Source organism: Planococcus citri, chromosome 4 (genome assembly GCF_950023065.1).
Source record: "Planococcus citri chromosome 4, ihPlaCitr1.1, whole genome shotgun sequence".
NCBI classification, from domain to species: Eukaryota; Metazoa; Arthropoda; class Insecta; order Hemiptera; family Pseudococcidae; genus Planococcus; species Planococcus citri.
The window spans coordinates 29376165-29391603 of NC_088680.1; the positions used below are offsets into that span (position 1 = coordinate 29376165).

Here is a 15439-nt window from a genome sequence, read left to right on the forward strand (position 1 = left end):
CAACAATCGCGCCAATATTTATCCAAGTTTAACCTCGTACTTGTCGAATATTCGCGCAGCCAGAGGTAGATGAAACTTAAAGGTTATTAACGTGATTACCGCAGAAAGCCCGAAGGCTCTGCGCCATCGACATCGCCATCAATCCTGCAACAGAACACACAGTCTACATACTCGATCGTGTACATAAACGGCCATCTATCTCTCTCTATCTCACCGATCGTTCACAATGAAACGTGAATTGGCGAATCACGCGCCATAATTACCAATCAGCGACGCTCATCCAGGCCTGCTGCGAATCCCCATGAACACGCGTTCCAGCATAATTTAATTCCGCGTCGATTACACGCTTTGAATTCACCATCCTCTTTCTCCTCTATGATCACAATTGCCGATTACGCAATCCAAGCTCAGGGTCTGTCCTCTATGGGTATATATTCAAAGGTCTTTATCTTCCAGGTGACCTCTATATATACAAGCGCAGATATTTTCGTCGATTACACCCACATTTTTTCTTTGTGTTACTTTACTACGGATAATAAAACATGTCCTAGCTATTATAATATTATAAAGTAAATGATACATATATGTACGTCGATTGATTTGTTAATCGCCTTCACTCCCACATACTGTAAGGCCATCTTCCACCAAATCTTAATCCACATTCCATTCGATTCAATTCTATTACCAATACCATGATAAAAGTAAACACCACGTTTTGTGTTGTGTACTCAACCGCAACATTAGCGCTACATCGATGTTGATAATTCACCACATACACAATATAATGTCGTTGAGAATATGAATATTATAAAATATTGATTCGATCTATGTGGGTGAGTTGGCCCAAGTTCTACGCCAGCGCCATTTAGCAGGACGATGACGACGACCAAGATGATGTTTTTGAACTCCTCTGCTACCTTCAAGGTCTAGATCGCATATAATGATGATTCACGCAGACTATTTTTCAATATCCCATATTGTTTTCGTCTCGTACTGTCCCGAACAGGTTAATTAGTCATGTTTAACGATTCTTACAAATCTAATCTCTGTAACACCATTTTTAATTAACGTTTTCTCATCTATCTTGTTTCAGTGATTCCCACTCGTGTTCACAACACATTCACAGATAGGTTCAAAATTGTGAATTTGTAGGAAGGAATAATCAATCTGGCATCTTTGGATGATCATTCGAAGTGAACTTCCTCAAAAACTTCAGATCTTGGCTCATATAGAAGAGATGAACGTTTGAAGAAATCGTGCAAAGAATGTTGACGTAGAAAAATGTTGGGACTCCAGGAAGCAAGACCTCCCATAATTTGAAACGTATAAAAAGACTTTCAGAGAAAACAGTCACCAATAAAAGCTTCAACAGAATTCATCTTCAAAATTTGTTTCTGCACCAGCTTCTTGCAGCACCTTTCCATCAGACCCCATGCCCACTCAGGGTATTTCTGAAGCTCTTCAATGAATGTAAATCTCCAGAGCCTCCACCGGGTGTCTTAACCCAAGAGAAGTGACCCAAGTCTATGCTGACATCAGACATGTACTGAGGAAGTCTCCTGATTCAAACCTGAAGCTCATTCAAAATGTCATTAAGTGCATTGAAGATCTTGACATCAATGAAGAATCCAGTAGTGGACCTGGAGGATTCCTTGGTGATGTCTGCACTGGAGGTCTCCTCAATCAAGTCAATACCCGAAGATTTCCACAAAGAAGTCAGCCTCGAGAACAAGCATGAAATAATCAATTGAAACCCTCAACATCTTCAACCACCACTCCACTTCCAATCAAGATCGCTGACAAAACAAACTTCACACAACGACAAAAACTGATCAACAATCCACCTATCAACACCTCACACAATCCTTTCTCATCAGACGACACAAACAATCGTTCAGGTCACCTAACCGTAGTAAATTACATCAAGGAAATCTACCTAAATGGTCAACATCGGCGCCATTACACCGCCTCCGTGTATTTGCCAAACAAAGACGACCCTGAAAAAATTTTTCTGCTACGTGAAAAGCAGCAAAAAAAACGCGTCGAGTACTATGACGTTATATACACACACATGAGCACTGTAAACAATTATATTATCGCAACATCGAGATACCCATCTGTGTAGATGGGATACTTCACGGGTATTTACGCAGAGCCAGAGCGTCGAAGCAGGGGGAAAATTTTTTACTGGCGAGTGGCAAAACGTTGAGAGCTGAACTGATGATTCATATGTATTAAGAGTACATTATTACGTACAATGAGTAATCGCTATTTCATATGAAAAAAAATTGTTTCCGCTAATTTTACAACCAGATTATATAATTTACAGACCAACACCGCTCGTCGCGTTTTCTTTATCTCAAATTTATAAAAAAAAATTACGCAATTGGCAACAGAAGAAAACAAGGGAACAAAATTTGCAAACGAACGATGTCTAGACTTGATTGATTTATTTGCAAAATAAAAAGAACTCGTCGACGATTAGCTTTTCCTCTTTTGTATACAAACATTCTCACACATTAATGAAAAAAAATTCGCATAAACTACGAGAGCATTGACCTTATTGTTTTCATTGCTAAAATAACAAAAAAAAAAAAGTACCATATAAACGGGCCATCAATTGAATTATTATTTCCTAGCCATAAAGCACCTCTAAACCTACTCCCAGCAACTGGCACAAATCAAAGTTCAAAAGTCTCAAGGCCAGGTTACCACGACCATTCAATTAATGAAACGAAAACACAAACATAGACAACCTCCTCATCCACCTTCCACCAGCACATTCCTCTCAAGACTTGCACACTACTTATACGACCACATTCTACAAATGTATATTTTCATAAACAAACTACTGATTATCGAGTTCACTGAACGACGATCTGGATAAACGCCAATGCTACTAATAAAAATTCCAAATATTGAAAAAGAATTTTTTCGCGTGGCAAAATTTACTCTTTTATACGTACTCTTACCTTCCACAATATTAAACAGAATGTTGCCATTAGCGCAACATTCGAACGCTAATAACATTCGAGCAATTACTTCTATTGTGAAAATTACACAAAACCTCTTTAATTAACGACTACATGATAAAATTTTTGTATCATTTTTCGATACGTTTACACTCAACCTCAACTTTGGAATACCTATATAATTTATTTAAAATACCTGTTTATTATAGTTCTCTTTGATTTCCAAAATACGTTTTTCTTGAAACACCTACGCGTGCATTCGAGCTTTGTGCAGAGTGAATTTTCAATCGTGGGAATTCCGCTTTTTTTTTCAACACCGCCGCGTGTTTACAAGAACACAAATCACCGCATGTGTTTCAAATTTAATACCGAGCGAACTTTACGACAGGGAAAAAACACATAAAGTACGTACTAGTTTATTCGCAAAAAAAATAAATAAGTATTGGTAGGTAACCCTGGAGCAATCCTGCTTTGCAAATTACGTTATGTTATACACAGAAAAATACATTGTATCTATTACGCGCAACTGTTGAGTGAAATAACAACCTGTTGTATAATATGTAAATCTAGATTACGCGGAATTGTACCCTTCCGCTGCCCTCACAATCGCCGAACGCATCTATTTTATGTACATCCTAGCCAATAATCTAAACGGTCTGTCACAGTAACCACCCCACCCCTAAACAACCTGCTGCGCGTAACCCGGAATAGCACACGTGTTCCCCACCGTTCCCCACCATCCCTTTTCAAATGTACGCAACGTAGACGACACGTGTGTAGGATAGACCCTCACCCCTAAACAAACAGTCGGCTGTGATTATAGATAAACCTAGACAACTAGGCACCTATTCCGCGAATCTATTGTTACTCAACTGTTGCATTCAACAACCTGTAAGCGCAATGAGTACAATTCTTGCAATTTTTCTCAATCAGATGAATTTTTTTATTCCAACTTGGAGGTTGGAAAATCTCTCAATCAAAATAAAATACCTCTAGTATTACATCAGGGAATATTATCATATTTTTCTACTAAAAAAATATCTCAACTAATACACGTATGAGTACAGGTTTCACGATTTACCCGTCAATGTAATAAACCCAGATCACGTGAATAACCAATATTATGCGAAAGTACTCGACGATATTTTTTTTATCAATTGCTCATGCTATACGGTATCAATGTATATTATAATGTTTGATAATTTACATTTCGGGCTAAAATATAAGTGTGTGCATAGACGCACGTTTCAAACACATCAGAAATTTCGTGTGTTTATAGGGAACGATTGCGCAATTTTATTATAAATAGATAGAATATTGTTTTCGCAGCTGTTACTGCGTTATTCATCGTACAGGGCGATGATTTACATCATCATTTGTCAAAAGAACAGCATGCTACAAAAATACACATCAAACAATGTATTTTCGAGCATATTTCAAAAAAACATGGATGGAATTAAATCGTCGAAATCGTCTCGACAGCCACATCGTGCAACGATTAAATCATTTATAGAGATCTTTCATCGTGATTTGATATTATAAGAATACCAAATGATACAAGAAGAATATGGTTTACCAAGCATGGATTATGGAAAACGAACGAGAAGAGACGAAGAAGTATGGCACGACGACGTCGTCGTCGTGGTCGTTGTCGGACTCATTTCACACTCAAGTGACACTCGCGGAGTCAACGACGGACGGTAACTAGGTTAATTTACTTACATTAGAATCTACAAAATGACCTAGAAGACAAGCTGACCGTCAACGGTTAATACAAACGCCATTAAGAACTCAAATTAACAGCCGTTTAATGGTCACTATCTCAATTTATTTCTCGCATGCATTACACCAATAAGGAGATTAAAATGATGGCCATGAAAAAACGGAACTACCATACGGCAATCACGATGACCAAGTGGGAAAATAACGAGTTGAATTTAAATTACAGCACCGCAAACAGCATAAACCATACCAAGTATACTAACGTCAGAATAAACAAAAATTACATATTTATTTTTAAAATGTATGTATGTAGGTACGCACATTTCTGTATCTGTCATTCTAAATGAGTATGCATAGTATGTGGTTCACTGTCTATGGACCTATCCAGGTCGTTTATCCACGTTCTTCAATCATACACCTTTGCAGAAAGGGATATACACCTATGAGTTTTCCTCGCGTCTATAATTATCAGTTTGTTGCGCCTAACTGTTGCACATCGGAAAAAATAAACGAGTAATTGACAAACATCGTGGTTATTGGCACAATAAAAAACATCGAGCTCTAGAAACGGTTACCCGGATGATTATTAATAACACGTGCTAAGTGTGTAGATACCATACTAGAGCATAAAATCGTAATTTAATGGTTTATATGCCCGTTGAGTGGTGAGGCAGCAGGGTATATCCAAGTTCATTTGCAGGAAGCTTCCTCAATTGTTATAAGCTAAAAAGCCATCATAGATTTTAATAGTTAGGGGAGGGAGAGATTTAAATCAAGAAGAACGAGTCAAGTTTTTCTTCGGGTTCCTGAATTTGGAAGATTTTTTTCAAATTCTGAGCTATAAACAGATTTCTCTTTAGAACATTTGTTCAATGTTTGAATTTTACCCAACCTGTTACCCTGATTTTGAACTAGGGGTTCCTTGAATGCTGATTTTTACATTTTTAAGACATCCATGATCCAGGATAGAAAATTGATGCAATACAACGTTCCCTTTTGAGAAAACTTGAAATATGTATTCTTCTTTAAAAGGGTCATAAAGAGCATAGCCAGCTAAAAATGAGTGATTTGACCTCATCCTCAGATTTTGAAATTAACCAGCGGAAGTTGCTCCTTATGGTCCAAAACTCCTATGATGAAATTTTTAGAGCACCAGATCAGTTCTAGCCCCTTCAAATGGGGTGAAATTGCAATTTCAGTTGAAAATTTCCAACTTTGGGAGTTATCATTCAATTTTTTTCAAACTTGCAGGGATGATACACATTCTCAACGGCTATTTAAGGACATTTTTTGGAATTTTTTTCAACCATATCTTCTGGGGAAAATGAAATGGAACTTTTGGTCACTTCTTTCAGAATGCAATTATGAAAAAAATATACATTATTGTATCTCACCTAGATGGTAAATGCACAACACATATTTTCTCAGAATTTTTTGTATTCATGGGTGAATGACCTTGAAAAATGCAAAACAAACTTCCTTTTTAACAATTTTTGTCGCTTAAATTGGTCAATTTCATCCAAAACATGTTTTTCTCGTCATAAGAGACGTCCAACTACACCATTAACCCAAATTTGTCAATTTTTTCTATGTTTAATTTTAATTGCACGATTTTGGGAACCCCTGAACCCCATTCCGAGTCACTCAAGAGGCCAAAACTCAAGTCTACACTAATATCAACTCGAAATACATCATACTTAGTGCAATTTGATGGAAATTGAAAGCCTACAATTTTTTCTACCAGTGATGGTAGATTTTTCCAAATTGAAAAAAAATTTGACTTTGACGAGAATGAGTAAAAAATATTTCCACAGGAAATCAGAGATATTGACCATAATATTTCAGTTAATTTTACTAAATTTTTGGCCAATTTTCTATCAAAAATTGAAAAAGGTACCAGTGCAAGGAAAAATATGAGTTGATCAAATCAAGTCTCATTAGACATGAGCTGATCAGTAAAAATATTGCTAAAAGAATGATAATCTGCAATCTTTCCTAAACTTCACATTTTCGTCACTTGCGTCCAAACCAACACAACATCCAATCATCTTTTCAAGTTTCCCTTCTGAATTCTGTCCCACCCAGCCTTCTTCTGAAACACATTTCCAACGACTGGGTCATATCTGAAAGATTTTCTCAGAACTGACGGGTTTTCCACGATCCAGACCAACAATTCTTCCAACAAAATTCCCCAAATCTTCTCCTACTCTAATCAAATCCTAACTACCATTTTACCAACAACATTCGAGCACAAAAAATCACTTCAAAAAAAAATCAATCACTCCACCAAAAAAAATGCAACTAACCTTAGATGAAATAAAGTTACCTAACAACAACAACTCCACATGCAACAGCAACACTCGATTCAAAGTCAAGGAACACGGTCAAAATGGCAATTACATTACGTGATAAGTACAACAACCAGTTCGCACAACTCAGCGAACACAGGCTCGTAAAAATTTCCGCATCACCGGGATTAATTTCCCGCCAACCACCAAGTGCAAGCTACACTTACACAGCTCGCAGGTAAAAATTTTCGTTCGATGACACCACAACCACCACCACCTCATCGCCTCAGCCATTGCAAACAATACACCTGCTTACTCATGATAAATCATCATCATCACCATCGTCGAAAGAGAAAAATACATACGCAGATATCCCCTCGTACATCATAATAAAAAGCACGTTCCGAGCGTTGTAGCTGGCAAATTGCATAACACCTACACACCAAGCACACGCGGTCACATGCCATATGCTGCAGAAGGCGAATTATCTGCGCATTAGAATCGGTCGAAAAACAATTACATGCACGAGCAATCGACAATCGACGTTCGACTGTGATAAAAATTTACCCAATCAGGTAAACAAAATGAAGAAAAACGAGCTTTTTTCATCCACTGTACACGTCGCTGGTGGTACACCAGACGCCGAAAATTTTACCCAAGTACGTCCTAATTACGTAACGACTTTATTTTTAATTACATTCCTAAGTTCACCGTACCACCTCGTTAATGTGTATGTATATTTATAAAACGAAGAAGAGCCAACGTCCTGTACATATACATATGTGTAATGTACATACACATAGGCGCAGAGTCCGAGCTGCTGCAGAGCTCAGCTGTGTGAGAGAAAATAACGAGAGCTCGCGAAAAACAATTTTCTTCTCGCTGATTTTAATATTTCGACTCGGACTACGTCAACTTCACAAATTACAAACCAACACCCAACCCAAGCTGAAAATTACATAATGGCCGCATCGTGCCAGTCAAACGATTTCTTAACTTAATCTTTCGTGAGTCGATATTACTATTATATGCGCGTTATTACAATTAAGTTTTTCCACTTGATGCCATTGAAATGCGGAGGTTTTAGCTTCGAGCTATATTCGATATTCGACAAGGATACCTATAGAAGTGTTCGTTATTTATATAGTATTATCGCACCGATCAATTTATTACGTACGAGTATTATACCTTACCATAGAGGTAGAGGTATTATACTCGTAATATGCATGTATGTACAAGTATATTTAGTTGGGTTTACTTGAAAGAAAAAACCGAACCTAGACGAGGATTTCTTTCAATCTTTAATCGTTGTAAGGTCAAATTTTGGAGAAATTGATTCAAATTTACGTTCACAAAAATTTGGGGAAAATTTTCTCAATTTGGATCAATACTCCCTAATATGATCATTTACACAATTTCCATCAACTTTTTTTTGTCAGCCTAGGTACAGATTTTTTCTTTTCATTTTTTGAAAAATCGATAATCTCTTTTTTTTTCTTAAATTTAGAATTCCATTTTAAATATTTTTCCTCTTTTTTTAGAACCCACTTGTTGAATTTTTCTTTGAAAAACTGCTTCCATCCTTAATTTTCCTCCTCACAAAAAAACCCTATAGTTGAGTAACTTATATTAGTCCCATTTTTTTAGGATTATTTTTATCGAGAGGAAGGATGAGGCAATTCAAAACGCCTAAATCCAGTCTGTATGTTAAAAATTGATCACTTCTGATACAAGCTTCTTTAAAATCATTTTATTGAAAAAAATCAAACAATAAAATTTTTCGGGTCAAATTTCCAAAAAAATTCAAAAACATCTAAGGGATGCCTAACTTTTTTTTACAAAGAAATTACCTAATACTTACTCTTGGCCCATAAAACACGTTTTTCCCACAAATTTTTAAAAATTTGAAAAAGTCTCAAAAAACTCTGAACCAAATCTCATCCATCACCTGATAGTCTCGAATCATAAGAATAAAAAATAAATGATATTTTCACCCCCCCCCCCACCCTAAAAAAATCGATCCTGACCACGTGGTTATCCGAGCCAGAAAGATCAATAACTTCGAAATTGATCACTCTACACTTAGGTACTCAAATAACCACGTAAATTGAATAAAGTCGTATCATTCGGCAAAAATATCATGTTTCTCTTTTTCTGGATCTCTAATCAATACAGAATCACGATAACCTCGATTTTCCCATCGCGAACGGTGATTGGTCGAGTCTTTGGCAGATTACAGACTCATTATATACTGATAAGAGGGAAACTCACTAATGCGTACAAAGTAATTACAATGTTTCTGTGTGTATTTTTGTGTTATTAGATAACAAGGAAAAATTTCAGGCCTTAATTGAAAATTTTTCTTTGATACGGTGAAATCAACTATGAAATACACATAGATAAAAACGCAGATTAGATATTTCAATAAATGTACGAATATGATGATGTTTTACCACACACTCGTACATTCATTTATGTATGTATTACGTACACACGTAATTGATTAGATTTTTCATCACAATTTCATCATTGATGAGTGATTAGTTACGTAAGCGAGATGGGAAATAGTTCAAAAGGAATTCGAGCCCCTTGCAAAATATTTTTTCAACAGATTAGAAACGGGTAGATATAGATTTTTTTTCTTCGAAAAATTCAGAAATACGTGACTCAAGCGTAGAAAAATTACATCATAGAGTAATTCACTAAAATTTATAGACGTGACTTTGGCATCTTGACGTTAATAAATAATTTCGCATGAAAAAAACATTAAAATTTTATAAGCGAAATGGAATTTCCACTCTTTGAAGGGTGGAACCAAAATTTCCATGGAGCAATATCTGGTCTGGTGAGATTGAAACTCAAAGTTCAGAATTTTGACTTTCGAGATTGATGACAATAAGGGCATCCCCTTTGCAAATTCAATTGTTTCAAGTACTATAAAACTGTTTTTGAAAAGAAAAATGTAAGAATTTATTTATAGAACTTTAAATTTTTTTAAAAAGTTCATTGAAACTCTCGAAAATGCCGAAAAAATTACCAATTCAAAGATCTTTCAAATTTGTGATACCAAAATTTGGGATTTCCCAAGTTCAATATTTTCTATCAGAATAATCAAATTTAAAATGAATTGAAACAGTTCACTAATTTATAATATTATAAGCAGATTCTGATCATTTGGCTTTCCAATTTTTTTTCATAAATGATACTGATTGGTTACCTGTATTTTGAGAGAAATTGAATGATTATTTGAGCCACATGAAAACTATGGCACAAAATAAAATTGTTATTTCAAGACACTAAATCTCAAAACAAAAAAATTTTCTTTTTTGAGACCAGTCCACCTTTCCTTAAAAATTAAATAATAGAATATTTTGACTCTACAACTGAAAAGGCCTGAAAAAAATCAAAAAATGTAGGAATGCCAATAATGAATTTTTTGAGATTTGGTGCAATTACACTGAATAGGCAAAAATGAAGACAACTACAACATGAAAACTTTTAAATTATAAGGCACCATTTGATCCCCTCGTTTCGAATAAAAACCACAATTTTCAAAAACCAAAGGCTCGCTCAGCAAGGAAAAATCTTCCATGCACAAAGTGTGGTGATGTAAATCAATCAAAATACACGAACAATTTAAATCAAAGATTCACTGAGATACCCAAATATGAGAAAATAGGTACTATTTTGGACCAACTGTCCAGTTTTACCTCTGGGTATTTCCCTCCAAAAAACCACCACGACACATCCAAACACATAAGCTCAAAAAGCACAAGCACTAAAAAAACTCTACCCATCCAAAAAATCCATAAAAATAATAAACAAAATTAAACATTACTCACAATTCAAATAGATAAAATCCGACAAAAATAATCCTCGTTTACAGTTCCAGCCACCTGTTGAGGTAAAGTTCGATGCACTTCACAGTATAACAATAATAAAAACACGAAATAGAAAAGGAAAAAAAAATTACAGCAAAAAATGTATAAAAACCAAACGAACACAACGAACAGTAAAACTATCACAACAAGAACCGGTCCGCAAGTAAAACAGAATCAGATGTATAAAAAAATTCGCAGATAAAACCGTTTCGCGAAAATTCACCAAAAAGTAACCATCACTGCGACAACAGAGAACAGAGAAAAGCCGGAAAAACTGTAGGTATTATCGTCGTAGTACGTCGAGTAAACAACCCTTTACGAGCATTTTCAAATAAACAGCCGCACGAAACGTCCGTTCGACGAGGACACAACAACGTGAAATATTCGTTCGGAATCGGATTCGCGTATCGACGAACCTCCACCAACTGAACTGACTGAAGTCGATGTTGAGTTATGTCGAAGGCAGCGCCGCACTCGTGCACTTCGCGATCGCGAGTCGGAGTCGCGGTCTACGTGCGTCTGTGTGGGTAAAAAAAAATGTAATGTTGACGTTGATGTAGTAATGAATAGCACAGCGTACACCGTACTCGTCGCACTGCAGAGTTACTGTAGTTACACAGCAGTCTACCTCTACAACTTAGCGTGGTTTTCTCGTCGTCGTCTCTCGCGTGCCTCCTGTGCACCTCCCCGGCCCCAGCCCCGGCCCATTCGGCTTGTTTTGTTTCTGTTTCTTCTCTCGTGTGTTGATGTTGTTGTTGATGTTGATATTGGTACAATTTGGTGAGGTGTTTTTCAGTGGGGAAATGAACGAGTAAACCACGCTATTCCGCCAATGTTTCGTTCACGTTTCCTAGTGTATCTCTCAAGATTGTACCGCCACCGCAGCCTCCTCCTGGCGCAGTAATCAACGTATTACGATCGATGATCGCGATCGCGACTCGCGAGCTATTTATTCGCGTAATTCGTCTCAAACACCTCCCCTCCCCCGCAGTCTACGTAATTATCGTCGACTTCGTTTGGCGACTGTTTTTACCCAGTTTTCGGAGATTCGATATTGAGCAGATTCCTTCCTTTCAAGTCTCAAATTATAGGAGGAATCGACACTTTACCTCTCTATTCATAACTTTTCAAATCTAGCATGGCTACAGGTACCAGGGTTGGGTAAAATTACGGAAAATATGTTTCAAATCACGGATCACGAATCACTAATCACTATTCAAAAAAGTGACTCCACTTATTTTCACGAATCACAAATTAATAATTCCTGATTCATAAGTTCATGACTATGAATCATGCAATTTTCGGATCATTTTTGAACATATTACTGTGTTTATTGATAATTTTAAATGTTATAAATTGATTCAATTTTTTGTGTTTGAGAATTGAAATCTCCAAAATATGCCAATTTTTTCTGTACTTTTAATGTTATCAGCAAAACAAAAATGCTAGAATACGTAAAAAAAAAAAAATGTTGAAAATTGATCGAAAAATTGATCCAATAAGTACCTACCTATTACATATCAAAATGGAATGAAATTGGGAAAAAATTCACAATGTGGACTATCATGAAAACTGTAAAACAGGCATAGAAATCACATTTGTTTGTAATTTATCAAAAATTGGTGGAATTTCAGTGAAATTGCGAAAATTTTTGCAACAATATTATTAAAAAAGTAGTTGGAATGACACAAAAACATCTATGAAATGCATTGAAATTGGCATGAAAATATTTTTCAAAATTGTAGAAAATGACTTCAGAATTACCTACTGAAAATCGCCATGAATTTATAAAAAAAAATCAGCAAAATCACGAAATTTAATTTGCATGAAAATTTGTTGAAATATGACATGAAAATAATGTTGTAATTGAAATTGACCGCAATTTGACAAAGCGTCTCGAAATTTGAGTAAAAAATTGCAAAAATACTCAAATATTAAACAAATGATAGAAAATCACGAAAACATTGACCAAATATCAAAAATGAAATTTGGTAAAAATAACATGAAAGCATCTCCGAAAAACAGCTCTAAAATTTGCATAAAAATTTCTGAAAAATTACTAAAAAATTATGAAACTTTGATAAAAACCAAAACTCGCGTAAAACAACGTAAAAACTTTTTTAAAAAAATAGAAATGATGAAAAATTAATGAAACGACTCAGAATTCGAGCAAAATTTCGTGAAAATTGCGTAGATTATAAGACATTGGCAACAAAAATTGATCAAATACCATTAAAGTGAAATGAATTTCTGCAAAATTAAATTTGAAAACTGAAAAAAGGGAATGAAAATAACTGAAAATTGCTAAAAAAAATTAATGGAATTTTAGTAACATTCAGATGAACTTGGCAATAATTGTTTGAATCATCAATTTGAAGTTGATAAATTTTTTCAAAAAAGAAAAAAAAATTAAGAAAGTAATTTTGTAACTACGAGTGAAAAAGCTTGAAAAAAAAAACAAAAAAAAAGACAAAAGTGGGAGCAGAAAATTTTGATGCAATAAAAAATCACCAAGAACAAAAAATTATAAATTTAGATTTTACTTTTATCAAAAACTAAAAATTTGGTGATTTTAGCAAGAACCAATCATTTTTAAGAATTACCAATTGGTAAAAAATTATTTTTTTCGCGATTAATAATGCGAAATTTTTGCATTTTGAAGTGAAAAACAAGACGGTGATTTTTGGCGAAAAGCAAGACTTCTTGAAACTTTTCGCAAAAAGACAAACATTTTCATTATTTTGACCAATTTTTGGCAAAAAGTACGACTTTTTGGCAATACGGGCAAGAAGCAATACGTTTTTGCAATCTTTATGGAAAAAACGACGTTTTTTCTCAACTTTTAAAATTTTTTGCAAAAAAACAACAGTTTTTAGGAAAAAACAACACCATTGTCAATTTTGGTAAAAGATAAGATTTTTTGTTTTTTGTTTTTTTTTTGGCAGAAAAGCGAGACTTTGGACGTCTGAAAAAATGATTCAAATCACGAAAGAAATCATGAAATTTCTGATTTGAATCATGAATTGAGTTGTTCCCAATCCAGGAGCGCATCAAGGTGACGTAATTCGTAATAGGAAATTTTTTTGATATTTTAGCAATGTTTAAAGATTAGGTACTCATGAGGCAAATGGAGCTTCAAGTCAGATCAGATCGATCGATGTGCCCTCCATTTTTAAAATTTCAATCAAAACTGCCACCCTCTCCTGATTTTTAAAATTAGTCGGCTAAAAATAGCATAAAAAGGGAGCTCTCTAAAATTAGAATCCCGCGGATTCGACTTAATTTTTGTTTGAGTTCCGTAGATATTAAGTAAGGTAATGAAAATGAGTGGCAAAATAGGCAATTTTGATCTTCAAATGTTGAAATGTTCTGATTTTGAAAAGCGCAACACATTGGACACATATGAAGAGTGATATTCCAAAACTCGCTTTGTCCATTTTTATCAAAGTTGGGTTTTCAGTGGTACCTGGTAGATGAAGTATTAACTCACATTACTACATCATCAACCTACCAAAATGAGGTGTTAAACTCACCTAAATAGCCAATTCACTAAAAATTAAAAAAAAATAATGTTTCAAAACGCGCTTTGTCCATTTTTATTAAAAATTTTTTCAGCAGTATTTAGTGGATGAAGTGTATACCTACACTCCTACATCATAAATCCACCCAGATAAAGTGCTGAACTGGCCTAAAAAGTCAATTTACCTGTTTAAAGGGAAACTGTTTTTCCTCTCTCCTGAAAAGTTGTGAAAATGGACAAAGCGAGTTTTGGAATATCACTCTTCATATGCACATTTAAATCCATAAAAGTACACTTTAAAAATAACTTACTGATTTATTTCTATGTTCTCATAGCCTAATGAGTAATGAGCAAAATTTGTATTTACCTGAAACAAACAAACAAACAAATTAATAAATTAATACATAATTGAAAAAATAAATACATAAAACAATAATAATCAGTTAGTTCACATTCACAAATTTTTAAACTAAAGTTAAATACAAATATTTTCCGCAATTTTTTTTTTTTTTTTTTTTTTTTGAAATCCTCACCGATTAAAATTGGTAAATATGTAACTCAAGTGAAGAGTCAAACTACCGACTCAACTGTCCAGCAAACTAATACTCAATTCAATCAAAACACGATTTTGAATCTTCAAAAAAAAATGATTCATTTAATTACCTGTAACTATTGATAGAGCAATGAACTATGATCTAAGAAAATCGAAAGCGAACCTTTCAAAAAAATGAATCACAGAAAGACAAATGACCAGGTAATACTCGTAATTATTCGTAGAATTTTCAACAGCATCAATATTCTCATTCGAGAAGGATTAAAACTTACTCCATATATTTTCGTATCCGCACAACGAGAACAATTAGTTTTCCAAATGCCTTCAAGATAGCATCATTTTTCTGCGATGTATAAAATAAATGACTTATTGTTTTTCGCTACGTGATTTTTTATTGTCAATAAAATACGCGTGGGGTATAGAGCAGACTTCGACTGCAACTGTGCCGTCTACCATCATCTCTGTTGTATGATCGAGAAAACATCTCGCGGCGTGATGAAAAA

The 15439-nt window shown here is 34.8% G+C and overlaps 1 protein-coding gene across 6 annotated transcripts in view; it reads right to left on the minus strand.

Moving 5' to 3' along the window:
- The window catches only part of vri (vrille), a 122422-nt gene that overhangs the window by 32399 nt on the left and 74584 nt on the right, over positions 1 to 15439 (minus strand). The window contains exon 1 of one of the 6 annotated variants that reach the window (XM_065364817.1): positions 10825 to 11481. The exons of 4 other annotated variants lie outside the window; for them this stretch is intronic. The gene's annotated coding sequence lies outside the window, so the exon portion shown is untranslated. Of the gene's footprint in view, positions 1 to 10824; positions 11482 to 15439 lie in introns of those variants that run through there. One more of the 6 variants, XM_065364816.1, reaches the window with a different exon arrangement.